Source organism: Oncorhynchus mykiss, chromosome 14 (assembly GCF_013265735.2).
Source record: "Oncorhynchus mykiss isolate Arlee chromosome 14, USDA_OmykA_1.1, whole genome shotgun sequence".
NCBI lineage: Eukaryota > Metazoa > Chordata > Actinopteri > Salmoniformes > Salmonidae > Oncorhynchus > Oncorhynchus mykiss.
Window position 1 is genome coordinate 32,163,272 of NC_048578.1, and position 19,477 is coordinate 32,182,748.

General features: G+C 40.2%; 1 protein-coding gene across 1 annotated transcript in view; it reads left to right on the top strand.

The window, feature by feature from the left end:
• The first annotated feature begins 1,625 nt into the window (after nt 1-1,625).
• frmpd3 (FERM and PDZ domain containing 3) overlaps nt 1,626-19,477 on the top strand; it is a 159,713-nt gene continuing 141,861 nt past the window's right edge. Inside the window, exon 1 of the mRNA XM_036943326.1 lies at nt 1,626-1,742. The gene's annotated coding sequence lies outside the window, so the exon portion shown is untranslated. The remainder of the gene's footprint in view (nt 1,743-19,477) is intronic.

Here is a 19,477-nt window from a genome sequence, read left to right on the forward strand (position 1 = left end):
TGTGGTGAAGAAGGAGGCTGAAGAAATGTAGCTTGTCACCAAAAACACTCAAACTTTTACAGATGCACAATCGAGAGCATCCTGTCGGGCTGTATCACCGCCTGGTACGGCAACTGCTCCGCCCACAACCGTAAGGCTCTCCAGAGGGTAGTGAGGACTGCACAACACATCACCGGGGGCAAACTACCTGCCCTCCAGGACACCTACACCACCCGATGTCACAGGAAGGCCAAAAAGATCATCAAGGACAACAACCACCCGAGCCACTACCTGTTCACCCCGTTATCATCCAGAAGGCGAGGCCAGTACAGGTGCATCAAAGCAGGGACCCGAGAGACTGAAAAACAGCTTCTATCTCAAGGCCATCAGACTGTTAAACAGCCACCACTAACATTGAGTGGCTGCTGCCAACATACTGACTCAACTCCAGCCACTGGAAAACTTGATGTAATAAATGTATCACTAGCCACTTTAAACAATGCCACTTCATATAATGTTTACATACCTTACATTACTCATCTCATATGTATATACTGTACTCTATACCATCTACTGCATCTTGCCATCTTGATGTAATGTATCACTAGCCACTTTTAACAATGGCACTTTTATATGTTTACATACCCTTCATTACTCATCTCATATGTATATACTGTACTCTATACCATCCACTGCATATTGCCATCTTGATGTAATGTATCACTAGCCACTTTAAACAATGGCACTTTTATATGTTTACATACCCTACATTACTCATCTCATGTGTATATACTGTACTCTATACCATCTACTGCATCTTGACTATGCCGTTCTGTACCATCACTCATTCATATATTTGTTTATGTACATATTCTTATTCATTCCTTTATACTTGTGTGTATAAGGTTAATGTTGTAAAATTGTTAGGTTAGATTACTCGTTTGATATTACTGCATTGTCGGAAACAAGAAGCACAAGCATTTCGCTACACTCGCATTAACATCTGCAAACCATGTGTATGTGACAAATTACATTTGATTTGATTTGATCTGTCCATGGTGCTGAACAGAATAAAATTGGAGATCTGTCCATGGTGCCGACAGAGTAAAATTGGAGATCTGTCCATGGTGCTGAACAGAGCACAGTTGGAGATCTGTCCATGGTGCTGTACAGATTAGAGTTGGAGATCTGTCCATAGTGCTGAATAGAGTACAGTTGGGGAACTGTCCATGGTGCTGAAAAGATTAGAGTTGGAGATCTGTCCATGGGACTGAACAGATTAGAGTTGGAGATCTGTCCATAGTGCTGAATAGAGTACAGTTGGGGAACTGTCCGTGGTGCTGAACAGAGTACAGTTGGAGATCTGTCCATGGTGCTGAACAGATTAGAGTTGGAGATCTGTCCATGGTGCTGAACATTTTGAGGACGCTGCAGCAGTCACAGTCTTGGGTTTCTGTCCATGGGGCTGAGTATGTTATGTACTGAAACTGTAGTGGCTAGCCATGAGTTGCTGTCCATTGATCTGAACAGCTGCTGCTGTCTTGTTATGGCCATTATGGGCCTACTGGTCGCTGCTGTCCTGGATGGTGGTTCTGTACATGCATGACTGACATATCTCTTCATCTTCCTCTGTGTCTCCCTACAGTGGCCCAAACCACCTGGAAGTGTGTGTGTCTGTGTGAACGTGTGTGAACTTGTGTGTGTGTGATCGCTGTCTCAGAGAAACCTACTCTGCAATACATAATCTACACTGAACAAAAACCGTGAGTACACAATACCTACAGTACACTATTCACAATAATTATCTACAGTAATCTATTCACAATAATTATCTACAGTAATCTATTCACCATCATTATCTACAGTAATCTATTCACCATCATTGTCTACAATAATCTATTCACCATCATTATCTACAGTAATCTATTCACCATCATTGTCTACAATAATCTATTCACCATCATTATCTACAGTAATCTATTCACCATCATTATCTACTGTAATCTATTCACCATCATTTAGCTTTTCAGAGGGAGCGATTGTGAGCGAACTGTGTTGCATAGGGTTGTCACAACAGCAGTATTACAAAACTAGTAAGTAAGGAATATCTGGTATGGTAGTTTGGCATTAGAGGTACGTTGACAATCTACTGTAGTATGATCCAGATTACCAACTGATCCTCAGAGTGTCCCTAGTTTGTCTTTGGAAATAATCAAACTCAGCTGTTCACTCTGTGATGAAACTATATTTACCAGGATGAAAGAGTATTTACCAGGATTACAAGACTAGTGGCAATGCCCCAAACATTTCTGAGACACTTCTACCCCAGGTAGAACAAAACCCAACCATGGTTTTTCACATCTCTAATGTCTCCCATTTATTAAATGGATGGTTGTGAAAAAATATTTGACTGCAAAAGTGGTTAAATTGATATATGTGACAATTTAAACAAAAAAAGTGCAAAGTAATGCCTGGCTGGAGGGGGATGGGCAGCATAAACCCATGTAACCCAATAATGCAAGCTCTGATATTGCTAGATCAGCATAAGAATATCTTATTAACCATCTAGGAAATATAGACCTGTTAACACAGAAATACAATGGGCAGAAATATCAACTATGAATATTTATGATGAATATATGCTTTACTTTTTGGTAGCTGATTACTAGACAACTTTCCAAGTCAAGTTCTCTCTCATTCAGCTCTAAGGAAAACAAGAAGGCTCAGACATCGGAATTAGATGTTTGTGTAAGGTTGATTCAAAGTCTGAGTTAACCAGGGGCCAGTTTCCCGACAGCGATGGAAATTAGGCCTACGAGTGTTTTAACCATGTATCTTTCCTACAACAGCCGATGATGTAACATGCATTTTGCAAAAGTCCACGCATAGAGAGCAGTCGCTAAGTACGTCGTTGGAGCATGTGTTGATACTTATAGGATCAAAAGAAAGGCAACGCTGCTCTCAGATCAGCTTCGTCAATTCATATCTTACCTTAACATTAGAATGATTTCTCAATACTGACGACGGATCAGCTCCTAGAGAGATACTATCACCTACTGCTGCAAATCTTGATGCGGCTTATTCTAATGATTACCCAATAAAAATGCACTAAATTCTAGATTTTGTACACCATTGCACATATGTTAGGCTACACATCATGACACATATTGAGACAAAAGACACACAGGAGCCAACAAGGAGCAAAATAGAAGTACATTGATTGAACATGGAATGTATTTCAATATGATTGAATAGGCCTATAGCCTACTGTATTTATACTTTAATGTATTTCAATATGATTGAATAGGCCTATAGCCTACTGTATTTATACTTTAATGTATTTCAATATGATTGAATAGGCCTATAGCCTACTGTATTTATACTTTAATGTATTTCAATATGATTGAATAGGCCTATAGCCTACTGTATTTATACTTTAATGTATTTCAATATGATTGAATAGGCCTATAGCCTACTGTATTTATACTTTAATGTATTTCAATATGATTGAATAGGCCTATAGCCTACTGTATTTATACTTTAATGTATTTCAATATGATTGAATAGGCCTATAGCCTACTGTATTTATACTTTAATGTATTTCAATATGATTGAATAGGCCTATAGCCTACTGTATTTATACTTTAATGTATTTCAATATGATTGAATAGGCCTATAGCCTACTGTATTTATACTTTAATGTATTTCAATATGATTGAATAGGCCTATAGCCTACTGTATTTATACTTTAATGTATTTCAATATGATTGAATAGGCCTATAGCCTACTGTATTTATACTTTAATGTATTTCAATATGATTGAATAGGCCTATAGCCTACTGTATTTATACTTTAATGTATTTCAATATGATTGAATAGGCCTATAGCCTACTGTATTTATACTTTAATGTATTTCAATATGATTGAATAGGCCTATAGCCTACTGTATTTATACTTTAATGTATTTCAATATGATTGAATAGGCCTATAGCCTACTGTATTTATACTTTAATGTATTTCAATATGATTGAATAGGCCTATAGCCTACTGTATTTATACTTTAATGTATTTCAATATGATTGAATAGGCCTATAGCCTACTGTATTTATACTTTAATGTATTTCAATATGATTGAATAGGCCTATAGCCTACTGTATTTATACTTTAATGTATTTCAATATGATTGAATAGGCCTATAGCCTACTGTATTTATACTTTAATGTATTTCAATATGATTGAATAGGCCTATAGCCTACTGTATTTATACTTTAATGTATTTCAATATGATTGAATAGGCCTATAGCCTACTGTATTTATACTTTAATGTATTTCAATATGATTGAATAGGCCTATAGCCTACTGTATTTATACTTTAATGTATTTCAATATGATTGAATAGGCCTATAGCCTACTGTATTTATACTTTAATGTATTTCAATATGATTGAATAGGCCTATAGCCTACTGTATTTATACTTTAATGTATTTCAATATGATTGAATAGGCCTATAGCCTACTGTATTTATACTTTAATGTATTTCAATATGATTGAATAGGCCTATAGCCTACTGTATTTATACTTTAATGTATTTCAATATGATTGAATAGGCCTATAGCCTACTGTATTTATACTTTAATGTATTTCAATATGATTGAATAGGCCTATAGCCTACTGTATTTATACTTTAATGTATTTCAATATGATTGAATAGGCCTATAGCCTACTGTATTTATACTTTAATGTATTTCAATATGATTGAATAGGCCTATAGCCTACTGTATTTATACTTTAATGTATTTCAATATGATTGAATAGGCCTATAGCCTACTGTATTTATACTTTAATGTATTTCAATATGATTGAATAGGCCTATAGCCTACTGTATTTATACTTTAATGTATTTCAATATGATTGAATAGGCCTATAGCCTACTGTATTTATACTTTAATGTATTTCAATATGATTGAATAGGCCTATAGCCTACTGTATTTATACTTTAATGTATTTCAATATGATTGAATAGGCCTATAGCCTACTGTATTTATACTTTAATGTATTTCAATATGATTGAATAGGCCTATAGCCTACTGTATTTATACTTTAATGTATTTCAATATGATTGAATAGGCCTATAGCCTACTGTATTTATACTTTAATGTATTTCAATATGATTGAATAGGCCTATAGCCTACTGTATTTATACTTTAATGTATTTCAATATGATTGAATAGGCCTATAGCCTACTGTATTTATACTTTAATGTATTTCAATATGATTGAATAGGCCTATAGCCTACTGTATTTATACTTTAATGTATTTCAATATGATTGAATAGGCCTATAGCCTACTGTATTTATACTTTAATGTATTTCAATATGATTGAATAGGCCTATAGCCTACTGTATTTATACTTTAATGTATTTCAATATGATTGAATAGGCCTATAGCCTACTGTATTTATACTTTAATGTATTTCAATATGATTGAATAGGCCTATAGCCTACTGTATTTATACTTTAATGTATTTCAATATGATTGAATAGGCCTATAGCCTACTGTATTTATACTTTAATGTATTTCAATATGATTGAATAGGCCTATAGCCTACTGTATTTATACTTTAATGTATTTCAATATGATTGAATAGGCCTATAGCCTACTGTATTTATACTTTAATGTATTTCAATATGATTGAATAGGCCTATAGCCTACTGTATTTATACTTTAATGTATTTCAATATGATTGAATAGGCCTATAGCCTACTGTATTTATACTTTAATGTATTTCAATATGATTGAATAGGCCTATAGCCTACTGTATTTATACTTTAATGTATTTCAATATGATTGAATAGGCCTATAGCCTACTGTATTTATACTTTAATGTATTTCAATATGATTGAATAGGCCTATAGCCTACTGTATTTATACTTTAATGTATTTCAATATGATTGAATAGGCCTATAGCCTACTGTATTTATACTTTAATGTATTTCAATATGATTGAATAGGCCTATAGCCTACTGTATTTATACTTTAATGTATTTCAATATGATTGAATAGGCCTATAGCCTACTGTATTTATACTTTAATGTATTTCAATATGATTGAATAGGCCTATAGCCTACTGTATTTATACTTTAATGTATTTCAATATGATTGAATAGGCCTATAGCCTACTGTATTTATACTTTAATGTATTTCAATATGATTGAATAGGCCTATAGCCTACTGTATTTATACTTTAATGTATTTCAATATGATTGAATAGGCCTATAGCCTACTGTATTTATACTTTAATGTATTTCAATATGATTGAATAGGCCTATAGCCTACTGTATTTATACTTTAATGTATTTCAATATGATTGAATAGGCCTATAGCCTACTGTATTTATACTTTAATGTATTTCAATATGATTGAATAGGCCTATAGCCTACTGTATTTATACTTTAATGTATTTCAATATGATTGAATAGGCCTATAGCCTACTGTATTTATACTTTAATGTATTTCAATATGATTGAATAGGCCTATAGCCTACTGTATTTATACTTTAATGTATTTCAATATGATTGAATAGGCCTATAGCCTACTGTATTTATACTTTAATGTATTTCAATATGATTGAATAGGCCTATAGCCTACTGTATTTATACTTTAATGTATTTCAATATGATTGAATAGGCCTATAGCCTACTGTATTTATACTTTAATGTATTTCAATATGATTGAATAGGCCTATAGCCTACTGTATTTATACTTTAATGTATTTCAATATGATTGAATAGGCCTATAGCCTACTGTATTTATACTTTAATGTATTTCAATATGATTGAATAGGCCTATAGCCTACTGTATTTATACTTTAATGTATTTCAATATGATTGAATAGGCCTATAGCCTACTGTATTTATACTTTAATGTATTTCAATATGATTGAATAGGCCTATAGCCTACTGTATTTATACTTTAATGTATTTCAATATGATTGAATAGGCCTATAGCCTACTGTATTTATACTTTAATGTATTTCAATATGATTGAATAGGCCTATAGCCTACTGTATTTATACTTTAATGTATTTCAATATGATTGAATAGGCCTATAGCCTACTGTATTTATACTTTAATGTATTTCAATATGATTGAATAGGCCTATAGCCTATTGTATTTATACTTTAATGCATTCATCTCGGATTTCCTTTTGAGCATAATTTTAAACATCACTTGTTTGTGTCAATTGCAAAGACTATCAGGAATCAAGGTAAGAACCAAGTGCAGACTATGTGAAGTAACAGTGTTTATTGTAACAACAGGGGCAGGCAAACGGCAGGTCAAGGCAGGCAGGGGTCGATAATCCAGAGTAGAGGTCAAGGTACAGGATGGCAGGCAGGCTCATGGTCAGGGACAGGCAGAGTGGTCAGGCGGGCGGGTACAGGGTCAGGACAGTCAGAGTGGTCAGGCGGGCGGGTACAGGGTCAGGACAGGCAGAGTGGTCAGGCGGGCAGGTACAGGGTCAGGACAGGCAGAGTGGTCAGGCTGGCGGGTACAGGGTCAGGACAGGCAGAGTGGTCAGGCGGGCGGGTAAAGGGTCAGGACAGGCAGAGTGGTCAGGCTGGCGGTACAGGGTCAGGACAGGCAGAGTGGTCAGGCTGGCGGGTACAGGGTCAGGACAGTCAAAGGTCAAAAACAAGGAGGATGAGAAAAAGAGAGACGGGAAAAACAGGAGCTGAGACAAAACAATGGTTGACTAGAACAAACAAGACGAACTGTCACAGACAGACCGAAAACACCGGTATAAATACCCAGAGAATAAGTAGGGAAGATGGGCGACACCTGGAGGGGGTGGAGACAAGCACAAGGACAGGCGAAACAGATCAGTGCGTGACAAAGACATTGGCAACTTTGTATATGTAATCATCTTAGTTCTGAAGTTATCGGCGGTCACAGAGAGAGGGATAAACCATGGATTCTACAGTATGTTTAGCAGAGATCTTCTGTGTATAAAGTGATGCGGGAGGGCTAAATGGCATCTAACGATTAACGACGCACTTAACTGTTCTGCGAGAGGCCTGAGGCAGGCGTTAGATTCCGAGCGTGACAAGTGCAACGTTAATAACGATGGTTTTGGGAAACATCTCATAGAGTGCCTCCTGAGTGGCGCAGCGGTCTAAGGCATTACATCGCAGTGCTAAAGGTGTCACTATAGACCCGGGTTTGATCCCGGGCTGTATCACAACCGGCCGTGATCGTGAGTCCTATACTGTGGCGTACAACTGGCCCAGCATTGTCCGGGTTAGGGGAGGGTTTGGCCGGGGGGGCTTTACAAGTAGGCCGTCATTGTAAATGAGACTTTGTTCTTAACTTACTTGCCAAGTTAAATAAAGGTTAAATAAAAAATGAACGATGCTACTACGAAGGTTCTAACGATGAACTTAGCCTTAAGATGCTTTTGGAAAACCGGGCCCAGGACATGTGTGTCCAAACACTGTGAGGAGACAAAATAGCTAATAGTGGATGTCGTTCTGGGGCCTGACCAGTAGACAGTAGTGGTTGTAGTTCTGGGGCCTGAACAGTAGACAGTAGTGGATGTAGTACTGGGTCCTGACCGGTAGACAGTAGTGGATGTAGCACTGGGTCCTGAACAGTAGACAGTAGTGGTTGTAGTTCTGGGTCCTGACCAGTAGACAGTAGTGGATGTAGTTCTGGGTCCTGACCAGTATACAGTAGTGGTTGTAGTTCTGGGTTCTGACCAGTAGACAGTAGTGGATGTAGTTCTGGGGCCTGACCAGTAGACAGTAGTGGATGTAGTTCTGGGGCCTGACCAGTAGACAGTAGTGGATGTAGTACTGGGTCCTGACCAGTAGACAGTAGTGGTTGTAGTTCTGGGGCCTGACCAGTAGACAGTAGTGTATGTAGTTCTGGGGCCTGACCAGTAGACAGTAGTGGATGTAGTTCTGGGTCCTGACCAGTAGACAGTAGTGGTTGTAGTTCTGGGTCCTGACCAGTATACAGTAGTGGATGTAGTTCTGGGGCCTGACCAGTAGACAGTAGTGGTTGTAGTACTGGGGCCTGACCAGTAGACAGTAGTGGATGTAGTTCTGGGTCCTGACCAGTAGACAGTAGTGGATGTAGCACTGGGTCCTGACCAGTAGACAGTAGTGGATGTAGTACTGGGTCCTGACCAGTAGACAGTAGTGGATGTAGCACTGGGTCCTGACCAGTAGACAGTGGTGGATGTAGTACTGGGTCCTGACCAGTAGACAGTAGTGGATGTAGTTCTGGGGCCTGACCAGTAGACAGTAGTGGATGTAGTTCTGGGTTCTGACCAGTAGACATTAGTGGTTGTAGCTCTGGGTCCTGACCAGTAGACAGTAGTGGATGTAGTTCTGGGTCCTGACCAGTAGACAGTAGTGGATGTAGTTCTGGGTCCTGACCAGTAGCCAGTGGTGGATGTAGTTCTGGGTCCTGACCAGTAGACAGTAGTGGATGTAGTTCTGGGTCCTGACCAGTAGACAGTAGGGGATGTAGTTCTGGGTCCTGAACAGTAGACAGTAGTGGTTGTAGTTCTGGGGCCTGACCAGTAGACAGTAGTGGTTGTAGTTCTGGGGCCTGACCAGTAGACAGTAGTGGTTGTAGTTCTGGGTCCTGACCAGCTTGCACAGCTAACTGGTCATTCTGGGTAAACTGCAGCGACAGGGCAGTATCCTTCCTGTATGACTGGCAGGGTAATCAGGGCTGTGTGGTGATCTGTCTCCATTTCCACAACAGTTGGGTGCAGGCACTCAGTAGATGCAGCTTGCATGCCAACGAGACCCATTGACTGGAATGTTATTTCAGGCTGACTGATGCTGTGGATACTCCAGTAGTGGAATGGCTGGTTGTCTGGTTGTGAAGGAGAGTCTGAACGTCTGTCACAGACAGACCTGCTCTCAGATCTATAAAACACCTAACTGATCTGTGGTTGGAGTTTTTAATGTTGAATGTGGCAAAAGGTCCTGCAGGTCACGTCCTACATCATAATTTATATTCCTTTGGAAGGTAGGATACTTACTGTGGGTAGGTTGGCTGTGATTTCGTTCTGGGGCAGGCCCAGAAGGAGATGAGGAGAGTGACAGAACCTGTATTTTGTATTTGTATTTATTATGGGTCCCCATTAGTTCCTGCCAATGTAGCAGCTACTCTTCCTGGGGTCCAGCAATATTAATGCAGTTTATACCATTTTAAAAAACACTACAGATTTCACATCACACTGTGTGCCCTCAGACCCCTTCTCCATGTATACAGAACAAAATCTGCATGTACCTGTGTGTAGTTTTTAACTAGGCAAGTCAGTTAATAACAAATTCTTATTTACAATGATAGCCTAGGTACAGTGGGTAAACTGTCTTGTTCAGGGGCAGAGCGACAGATTTATACCTTATCAGCTCAGGGATTTGATCTAGCAACCTTTCAGTTACAGTCCCAACGCTCTAACCACTAGCCTACCTGCCGCCTTGTGTATGCATGTGTCTGCGCCTATGTTTGTGTTGCTTCACAGACCATGTTGTTCCATAAGGTGTATTTTTACCTGCTTTTTAAATCAGATTCTACTGCTTGTATCAGTTACATGATGTGGAAAAGAGTTCCCTGTAGTCATGGCTCTATGTAGTTCTGTGCGCCTCCCATAGTCCGTTCTGGACTTAGGGACTGTAAAAACACCTCTTATGGCATGTCTTGTGGGGTATGCATGGGTGTCCGAGCAGTGCGCCAGTAGTTCAGACAGACAGCTCGGTGCATACCTCTCATAAATACAAGTAGTGATGAAGTCAATCTCTCCTCCACTTTGAGCCAGAAGAGATTGACATGCATATTATTAATATTAGCTCTTTGTGTACATCGAAGGAGCTCTCTGTGTACATCCAAGGGCAAGCTGTGCTGCCCTGTTCTGAGCCAATTGCAATTTTCCTAAGTCCCTTTTTGTTGCACCTGACCACACGACTGAACAGTAGTCCAGGTGCTACAAAACTAGGGCCTAGGTAATCAAAACTAGGACCTAGGTAACCAAAACTAGGACCTAGGTAACCAAAACTAGGACCTAGGTAACCAAAACTAGGGCATAGGTAACCAAAAATAGGACCTAGGTAACCAAAACTAGGGCACAGGTAACCAAAACTAGGACCTAGGTAACCAAAACTAGGGCCCAGGTAACCAAAACTAGGGTCTAGGTAACCAAAACTAGGGCATAGGTAACCAAAAATAGGACCTAGGTAACCAAAACTAGGGCACAGGTAACCAAAACTAGGACCTAGGTGACCAAACTAGGATCTAGGTAACCAAAACTAGGACATAGGTAACCAAAAATAGGACCTAGGTAACCAAAACTAGGGCACAGGTAACCAAAACTAGGATCTGTGAGGCTAACCTCAGATTAGCCAGAGGTTACTTAGTGTAGGTCATAGACTACAACTATATAAAGTGTTGTTTGTGAGGGATGTAGAACAGCTCCACACACATTTACATTTGAAGATGATCTCTGGGCTTCGATGGACAGTAAACGGGTTTCTGAGGAGGTGGAGCTGGTGAAGAATGGTAATCAACCATGGCTAGTTGTAAAACATGTACTTAAGAGGACAACGCACGCCAGCACTTTCCAGACGTCATTTTGACTGTTGAATGGCCTCCTGACGTGGCAGTCCAGTTTCATGGTGTTTCTGTCTGTAATAACTGCCAGAGGGGAGGGAAAGTCAGGATGGAATTGACATTGGAGAGGCATAGTAAGTTGAAAACCTGCCTTAGGCGCTTGTCATCATGTGTGGTTGCATCCTCCCCTTTCTCCAAGTCAGAATGTATGTCCTCCCCTTTCTCCAAGTCAACATGTATGTCCTCCCTGTCTCCAGGTCAACATGTATGTCCTCCCCTGTCTCCAAGTCAAAATGTATGTCCTCCCCTTTCTCCAAGTCAACATGTATGTCCTCCCCTTTCTCCAAGTCAACATGTATGTCCTCCCATGTCTCCAAGTCAACATATATGTCCTCCCCTGTCTCCAAGTCAACATGTATGTCCTCCCCTTTCTCCAAGTCAACATGTATGTCCTCCCCTTTCTCCAAGTCAACATGTATGTCCTCCCCTTTCTCCAAGTCAACATGTATGTCCTCCCTGTCTCCAAGTCAACATGTATGTCCTCCCCTTTCTCCAAGTCAACATGTATGTCCTCCCATGTCTCCAAGTCAACATATATGTCCTCCCCTGTCTCCAAGTCAACATGTATGTCCTCCCCTGTCTCCAAGTCAACATGTATGTCCTCCCATGTCTCCAAGTCAACATATATGTCCTCCCCTGTCTCCAAGTCAACATGTATGTCCTCCCCTTTCTCTAAGTCAACATGTACGTCCTCCCATGTCTCCAAGTCAACATATATGTCCTCCCCTGTCTCCAAGTCAACATGTATGTCCTCCCTGTCTCCAAGTCAACATATATGTCCTCCCCTGTCTCCAAGTCAACATGTATGTCCTCCCCTGTCTCCAAGTCAACATGTATGTCCTCCCATGTCTCCAAGTCAACATATATGTCCTCCCCTGTCTCCAAGTCAACATGTATGTCCTCCCCTTTCTCCAAGTCAACATGTATGTCCTCCCCTGTCTCCAAGTCAACATGTATGTCCTCCCCTTTCTCCAAGTCAACATATATGTCCTCCCCTGTCTCCAAGTCAACATGTATGTCCTCCCCTTTCTCCAAGTCAACATGTATGTCCTCCCCTGTCTCCAAGTCAACATGTATGTCCTCCCCTTTCTCCAAGTCAACATGTATGTCCTCCCCTGTCTCCAAGTCAACATGTATGTCCTCCCCTGTCTCCAAGTCAACATATATGTCCTCCCCTTTCTCCAAGTCAACATGTATGTCCTCCCCTTTCTCCAAGTCAACATATATGTCCTCCCCTGTCTCCAAGTCAACATGTATGTCCTCCCCTGTCTCCAAGTCAACATGTATGTCCTCCCCTGTCTCCAAGTCAACATGTATGTCCTCCCCTGTCTCCAAGTCAACATGTATGTCCTCCCCTGTCTCCAAGTCAACATGTATGTCCTCCCCTGTCTCCAAGTCAACATGTATGTCCTCCCCTGTCTCCAAGTCAACATGTATGTCCTCCCCTGTCTCCAAGTCAACATGTATGTCCTCCCCTTTCTCTAAGTCAACATGTATGTCCTCCCATGTCTCCAAGTCAACATATATGTCCTCCCCTGTCTCCAAGTCAACATGTATGTCCTCCCTGTCTCCAAGTCAACATATATGTCCTCCCCTGTCTCCAAGTCAACATGTATGTCCTCCCCTGTCTCCAAGTCAACATGTATGTCCTCCCATGTCTCCAAGTCAACATATATGTCCTCCCCTGTCTCCAAGTCAACATGTATGTCCTCCCCTTTCTCCAAGTCAACATGTATGTCCTCCCCTGTCTCCAAGTCAACATGTATGTCCTCCCCTTTCTCCAAGTCAACATATATGTCCTCCCCTGTCTCCAAGTCAACATGTATGTCCTCCCCTTTCTCCAAGTCAACATGTATGTCCTCCCCTGTCTCCAAGTCAACATGTATGTCCTCCCCTTTCTCCAAGTCAACATGTATGTCCTCCCCTGTCTCCAAGTCAACATGTATGTCCTCCCCTGTCTCCAAGTCAACATATATGTCCTCCCCTTTCTCCAAGTCAACATGTATGTCCTCCCCTTTCTCCAAGTCAACATATATGTCCTCCCCTGTCTCCAAGTCAACATGTATGTCCTCCCCTGTCTCCAAGTCAACATGTATGTCCTCCCCTGTCTCCAAGTCAACATGTATGTCCTCCCCTGTCTCCAAGTCAACATGTATGTCCTCCCCTGTCTCCAAGTCAACATGTATGTCCTCCCCTGTCTCCAAGTCAACATGTATGTCCTCCCCTGTCTCCAAGTCAACATGTATGTCCTCCCCTGTCTCCAAGTCAACATATATGTCCTCCCCTGTCTCCAAGTCAACATGTATGTCCTCCCCTGTCTCCAAGTCAACATGTATGTCCTCCCCTGTCTCCAAGTCAACATGTATGTCCTCCCCTGTCTCCAAGTCAACATATATGTCCTCCCCTGTCTCCAAGTCAACATGTATGTCCTCCCCTGTCTCCAAGTCAACATATATGTCCTCCCCTGTCTCCAAGTCAACATGTATGTCCTCCCCTGTCTCCAAGTCAACATGTGCTGCAACTGCAGGGCAGACAGCCAGGATGGTGGACATGACTGTCTGGAAGAAGCTCAACCTGAACAGAATAAGAGTGCACTGGAACATCCCAGTATGCATCATGAATGCAGTTAGCCAGCGGAAGATCATGTTGGATTCAGGAAGTCGTATTGTACTAGCCATGAATCAAAGATCACTTCTAAATGATAAGGGGTAACTTAAAACACCAATCCTGGAGGCACAAGTTATACCACATTGGAGTCAAGTTGTAGAGCTATGGAGAGGGTGTCAGAGTCCAGGGTTGGGTCCTCTTTCCTTTCATTGGAGCCTCCCAGTTGCCTCATTGATCCTGAAAGAATACTTGGTGTAGCCATGCCAACATAATTTCAAGAGTAGGGGCTGAACAAATAACATCCACAGAGGAACCTTTGACTGAAAATAAGTATCGTTTTCAGTGTCTGAACCCACTTGTTTCCCTTAGATTAGATTAGATTCCAATAGCCACAACATCATAAACCCTATGTGACTGTATGTATTGTTGTCAGACAGGAACATACAGAGCTGAATGAGAGAACATTTGACTTGGATAGTTTTCTATTAATCAGCTTTCAAAAAGAAAAACTGACTTTCATCATAAATATTCATAGTTTTTATTCCAGCCTATTGCTTCTCTGTGTTTACAGGTCGATATTTCCTAGACGCTTTAACAACATCTCCTAATGATACAGTGCCTTGCGAAAGTATTCGGCCCCCTTGAACTTTGCGACGTTTTGCCACATTTCAGGCTTCAAACATAAAGATATAAAACTGTATTTTTTTGTGAAGAATCAACAACAAGTGGGACACAATCATGAAGTGGAACGACATTTAGTGGATATTTCAAACTTTTTTAACAAATCAAAAACTGAAAAATTGGGCGTGCAAAATTATTCAGCCCCCTTAAGTTAATACTTTGTAGCGCCACCTTTTGCTGCGATTACAGCTGTAAGTCGCTTGGGGTATGTCTCTATCAGTTTTGCACATCGAGAGACTGAAATTTTTTCCCATTCCTCCTTGCAAAACAGCTCGAGCTCAGTGAGGTTGGATGGAGAGCATTTGTGAACAGCAGTTTTCAGTTCTTTCCACAGATTCTCGATTGGATTCAGGTCTGGACTTTGACTTGGCCATTCTAACACCTGGATGTGTTTATTTTTGAACCATTCCATTGTAGATTTTGCTTTATGTTTTGGATCATTGTCTTGTTGGAAGACAAATCTCCGTCCCAGTCTCAGGTCTTTTGCAGACTCCATCAGGTTTTCTTCCAGAATGGTCCTGTATTTGGCTCCATCCATCTTCCCATCAATTTTAACCATCTTCCCTGTCCCTGCTGAAGAAAAGCAGGCCCAAACCATGATGCTGCCACCACCATGTTTGATAGTGGGGATGGTGTGTTCAGCTGTGTTGCTTTTACGCCAAACATAACGTTTTGCATTGTTGCCAAAAAGTTCAATTTTGGTTTCATCTGACCAGAGCACCTTCTTCCACATGTTTGGTGTGTCTTCCAGGTGTCTTGTGGCAAACGTTAAACAACACTTTTTATGGATATCTTTAAGAAATGGCTTTCTTCTTGCCACTCTTCCATAAAGGCCAGATTTGTGCAATATACGACTGATTGTTGTCCTATGGACAGAGTCTCCCACCTCAGCTGTAGATCTCTGCAGTTCATCCAGAGTGATCATGGGCCTCTTGGCTGCATCTCTGATCAGTCTTCTCCTTGTATGAGTTGAAAGTTTAGAAGGACGGCCAGGTCTTGGTAGATTTGCAGTGGTCTGATACTCCTTCCATTTCAATATTATCGCTTGCACAGTGCTCCTTGGGATGTTTAAAGCTTGGGAAATCTTTTTGTATCCAAATTCGGCTTTAAACTTCTTCACAACAGTATCTCGGACCTGCCTGGTGTGTTCCTTGTTCTTCATGATGCTCTCTGCGCTTTTAACGGACCTCTGAGATTATCATAGTGCAGGTGCATTTATACGGAGACTTGATTACACACAGGTGGATTGTATTTATCATCATTAGTCATTTAGGTCAACATTGGATCATTCAGAGATCCTCACTGAACTTCTGGAGAGAGTTTGCTGCACTGAAAGTAAAGGGGCTGAATAATTTTGCACGCCCAATTTTTCAGTTTTTGATTTGTTAAAAAAGTTTGAAATATCCAATAAATGTCGTTCCACTTCATGATTGTGTCCCACTTGTTGTTGATTCTTCACAAAAAAATACAGTTTTATATCTTTATGTTTGAAAGCCTGAAATGTGGCAAAAGGTCGCAAAGTTCAAGGGGGCCGAATACTTTCGCAAGGCACTGTATATACCCTAATGCTATATACCCTAATGATATATATCCTAATGATATATATCCTAATGATATATACCCTAATGCTATATACCCTAATGATATATATCCTAATGTTATATATCCTAATGTTATATACCCTAATGATATATATCCTAATGTTATATACCCTAATGCTATATATCCTAATGCCCCTCCAGCCAACCAACTTTGCAGTAAAATATATTTTCGCAACCATCCAATTCATAAATAGACATAAGATATATTATAGGATTGGCCACTAGCCTTTACAGTGTATCTCATTGTGCTTACAAGAACCGCATGATACATTGCCATGGCTGGAAGGGTTGTCAGGCTGTGTGTGTGTGTGTACATGTTTTCCTACATTACCAGGACCCCAATGTCCTCACATTTCTACTTAATATCCTGACAAGATAGGAAAACAAGAACTGTTAAAGAAAAATTCAGGGCCTTGTTAAAATGCTATTTTAACCTTAAGGGTTATGTCTAGGGTTTTGGGGTTAGGGTTAGGGTTAGGTTTAGAGTTAGGTTTAAGGTTAGGGGTTAGGGTTAGGGTTAGGGTTAGGTTTAGAGTTAGGAGTTAGGGTTAGGGTTAGGTTTAGATTTAGGGGTTAGGGTTAGGGTTAGGTTTAGATTTAGGGAAAATAGGATTTTTAATGATGAAAAAATGCTACACTCCAAAAAGTCCAGAAATTTCACAAAAACGCAGCTGTGTATGTTTCTACATCAGTTCCACACGATGTCTCCTGCTGCCTGATCAATCGTTCTGCTGTAACAAGACGTTTATAATGAGTCACAACCAATTAAACAAATCGCTGTATGTCTGTGTAACTATGCTGTCAACATTTTTTTTGCTCAAATTATTTATTGACCAGGGCTCACTTGAAAAAGAGATGTAGGGCCTCGTGTTTGTTAGGGCCTCATCTCTGGATGATTGACGGCCAGTGGAGACTCCTCAGAGGAGGAAGGGGAGGAGCATCCTCAGTGAATTTCATAAAAAGAAAAAGTGTAAAACATTTAAAAAGTTATCCTTTTTAGATTAAACTATACTAAATATATTAATGTCAGCAAATAATTGATTAAAACACACTGTTTTGCAATGAAGGTCTTCAGTAGCCTCAACAGCACTCTGTAGGGTAGCACCATGGTGTAGCCGGAGGACAGCTAGCTTCCTTCCTCCTCTGGGTACATTGACTTCAATACAAAACCCAGGAGGCTCATGGTTCTCACCCACTTCCATAGACTTACACAGTAATCATGATAACTTCTGGAGGACGTCCTCCAACCTATCAGAGCTCTTGTAGCATGAACTGACATGTTGTCCACCCAATCAAAGTATCAGAGAATGAATCTAGAACTGAAAGCATAAGCTACAACTAGCTAGCACTGCAGTGCATAAAATGTGGTGAGTAATTGACTCAATGAGAGAGGAAGACAATTTTCGAACAGTTTTGAGAGAGAGAGACAGAGAAACCTAGCTATGTATATACATTTTTCACATTCACTTTCACTTACTTATCTAGCATCAAATGCAGCTAGCTAGTTTAGCCTATTCAAACACTCGGCTCAAACAGAGAGGGAGGCTATGTTACCTAGCTGGCTATGGCTATCCAACAATGGAACTCTTCCAAGTCAAGGTAAGCTTTTGGTTTTATAAATGTATTGACACTGAGGCCCATCAGTGTAACTGCTAAACTGCTTGCTAACTCTACACTGTACTGCATGATTGTAGCGGGTTTACAAATTGTATTTATTTGACCTTTATTTCATGTGTTAGTTCTAGTTTGAACAGTTTTTAACAAATTAATTTCTTCAAAAATGAAGGAGAAGCAAGATAGAGAGAAAGATATTTAATCATTTTCTTCTGTTTTACTTACTTAGCTAGCAAATACAGCTAGCTAGTTTAGCCTACTCAAACACCCTGCTCAAACAGAGCGATGATATGTTAGCTAGCTGGCCATGACTAACGAACACAACACTGGAACGCTTCCAAGTTAATTAAGGTAAGCTTTTGGTTTTACTAAGTTAACTGCTAAACTGTACTGGTGTTACTGATGTAACTGCTAAACTGTTTGCTGACTATATACTGTAACGTTACTACATAATTGTAGAGGGTTTACTAATGCGTTAATTATACTAGCTATGCCGACTATGACGTTACTTTAGCTAATATGGTGACAATGATGTAGCCTGTGAGTAGCGGTCAGTGGTTATGTTCTGGTTTGGCTTGGAAAGGTTGTTTCGCCTGGTCACATACAGCTGATGTGCTGTGCATTAAAGTCCACAAATGAAGGGAAAAGGTGAGGGGGGAGAGATTATTGATATGAGAGGGACTACAATGTGGCTGCTAAGAAAGTGAACTGTGTTAACGTGTGATCAGGGGCGTATTCATTCCGCCGATTCTGTTTAAAAAAAACAAGAAGCAAACAGAACACAACGGGGATAAACATACCTGAATTTGTCCAATTGAAACTCTTGTTTGCAACTGTTGGACTGATGATTAAACCCTACAGTATATCAGCTAGATGCAGGTAAGAGTGTGCAAGGCGGTATTGAATGTCACTGTCTGACCATGTGTCGCTGTCTGTCACCTCAAAGTTGTCTCTCGACCTGTGTTGTCAACTTTCATTCATAGGATAGGATAGCAACCTCATGATGGTTATAGGGAGAATGTGAGTATCATGTAGTAGGCTAAACTTATCACTGTTATATTGAACTGGGTGAATGGAATATGAATGAAAGGCATCCAATATGCTGTAATATAAATAAGGCCATGCTCATGAAAAACAAAATCATCCTCCCTCATCATAAAGCCACCGACCACCACCGAATGACGCATATTCAATTACTTTGGCTCTCAACCAAGCTATACAGCCGACAGTAAACATCAAAGTAGAAGCTGGAGATGTTAGACTGACTCACCCATAAAGGCAGTGTTGTGGTGTGTATCGGGGGTATAATAA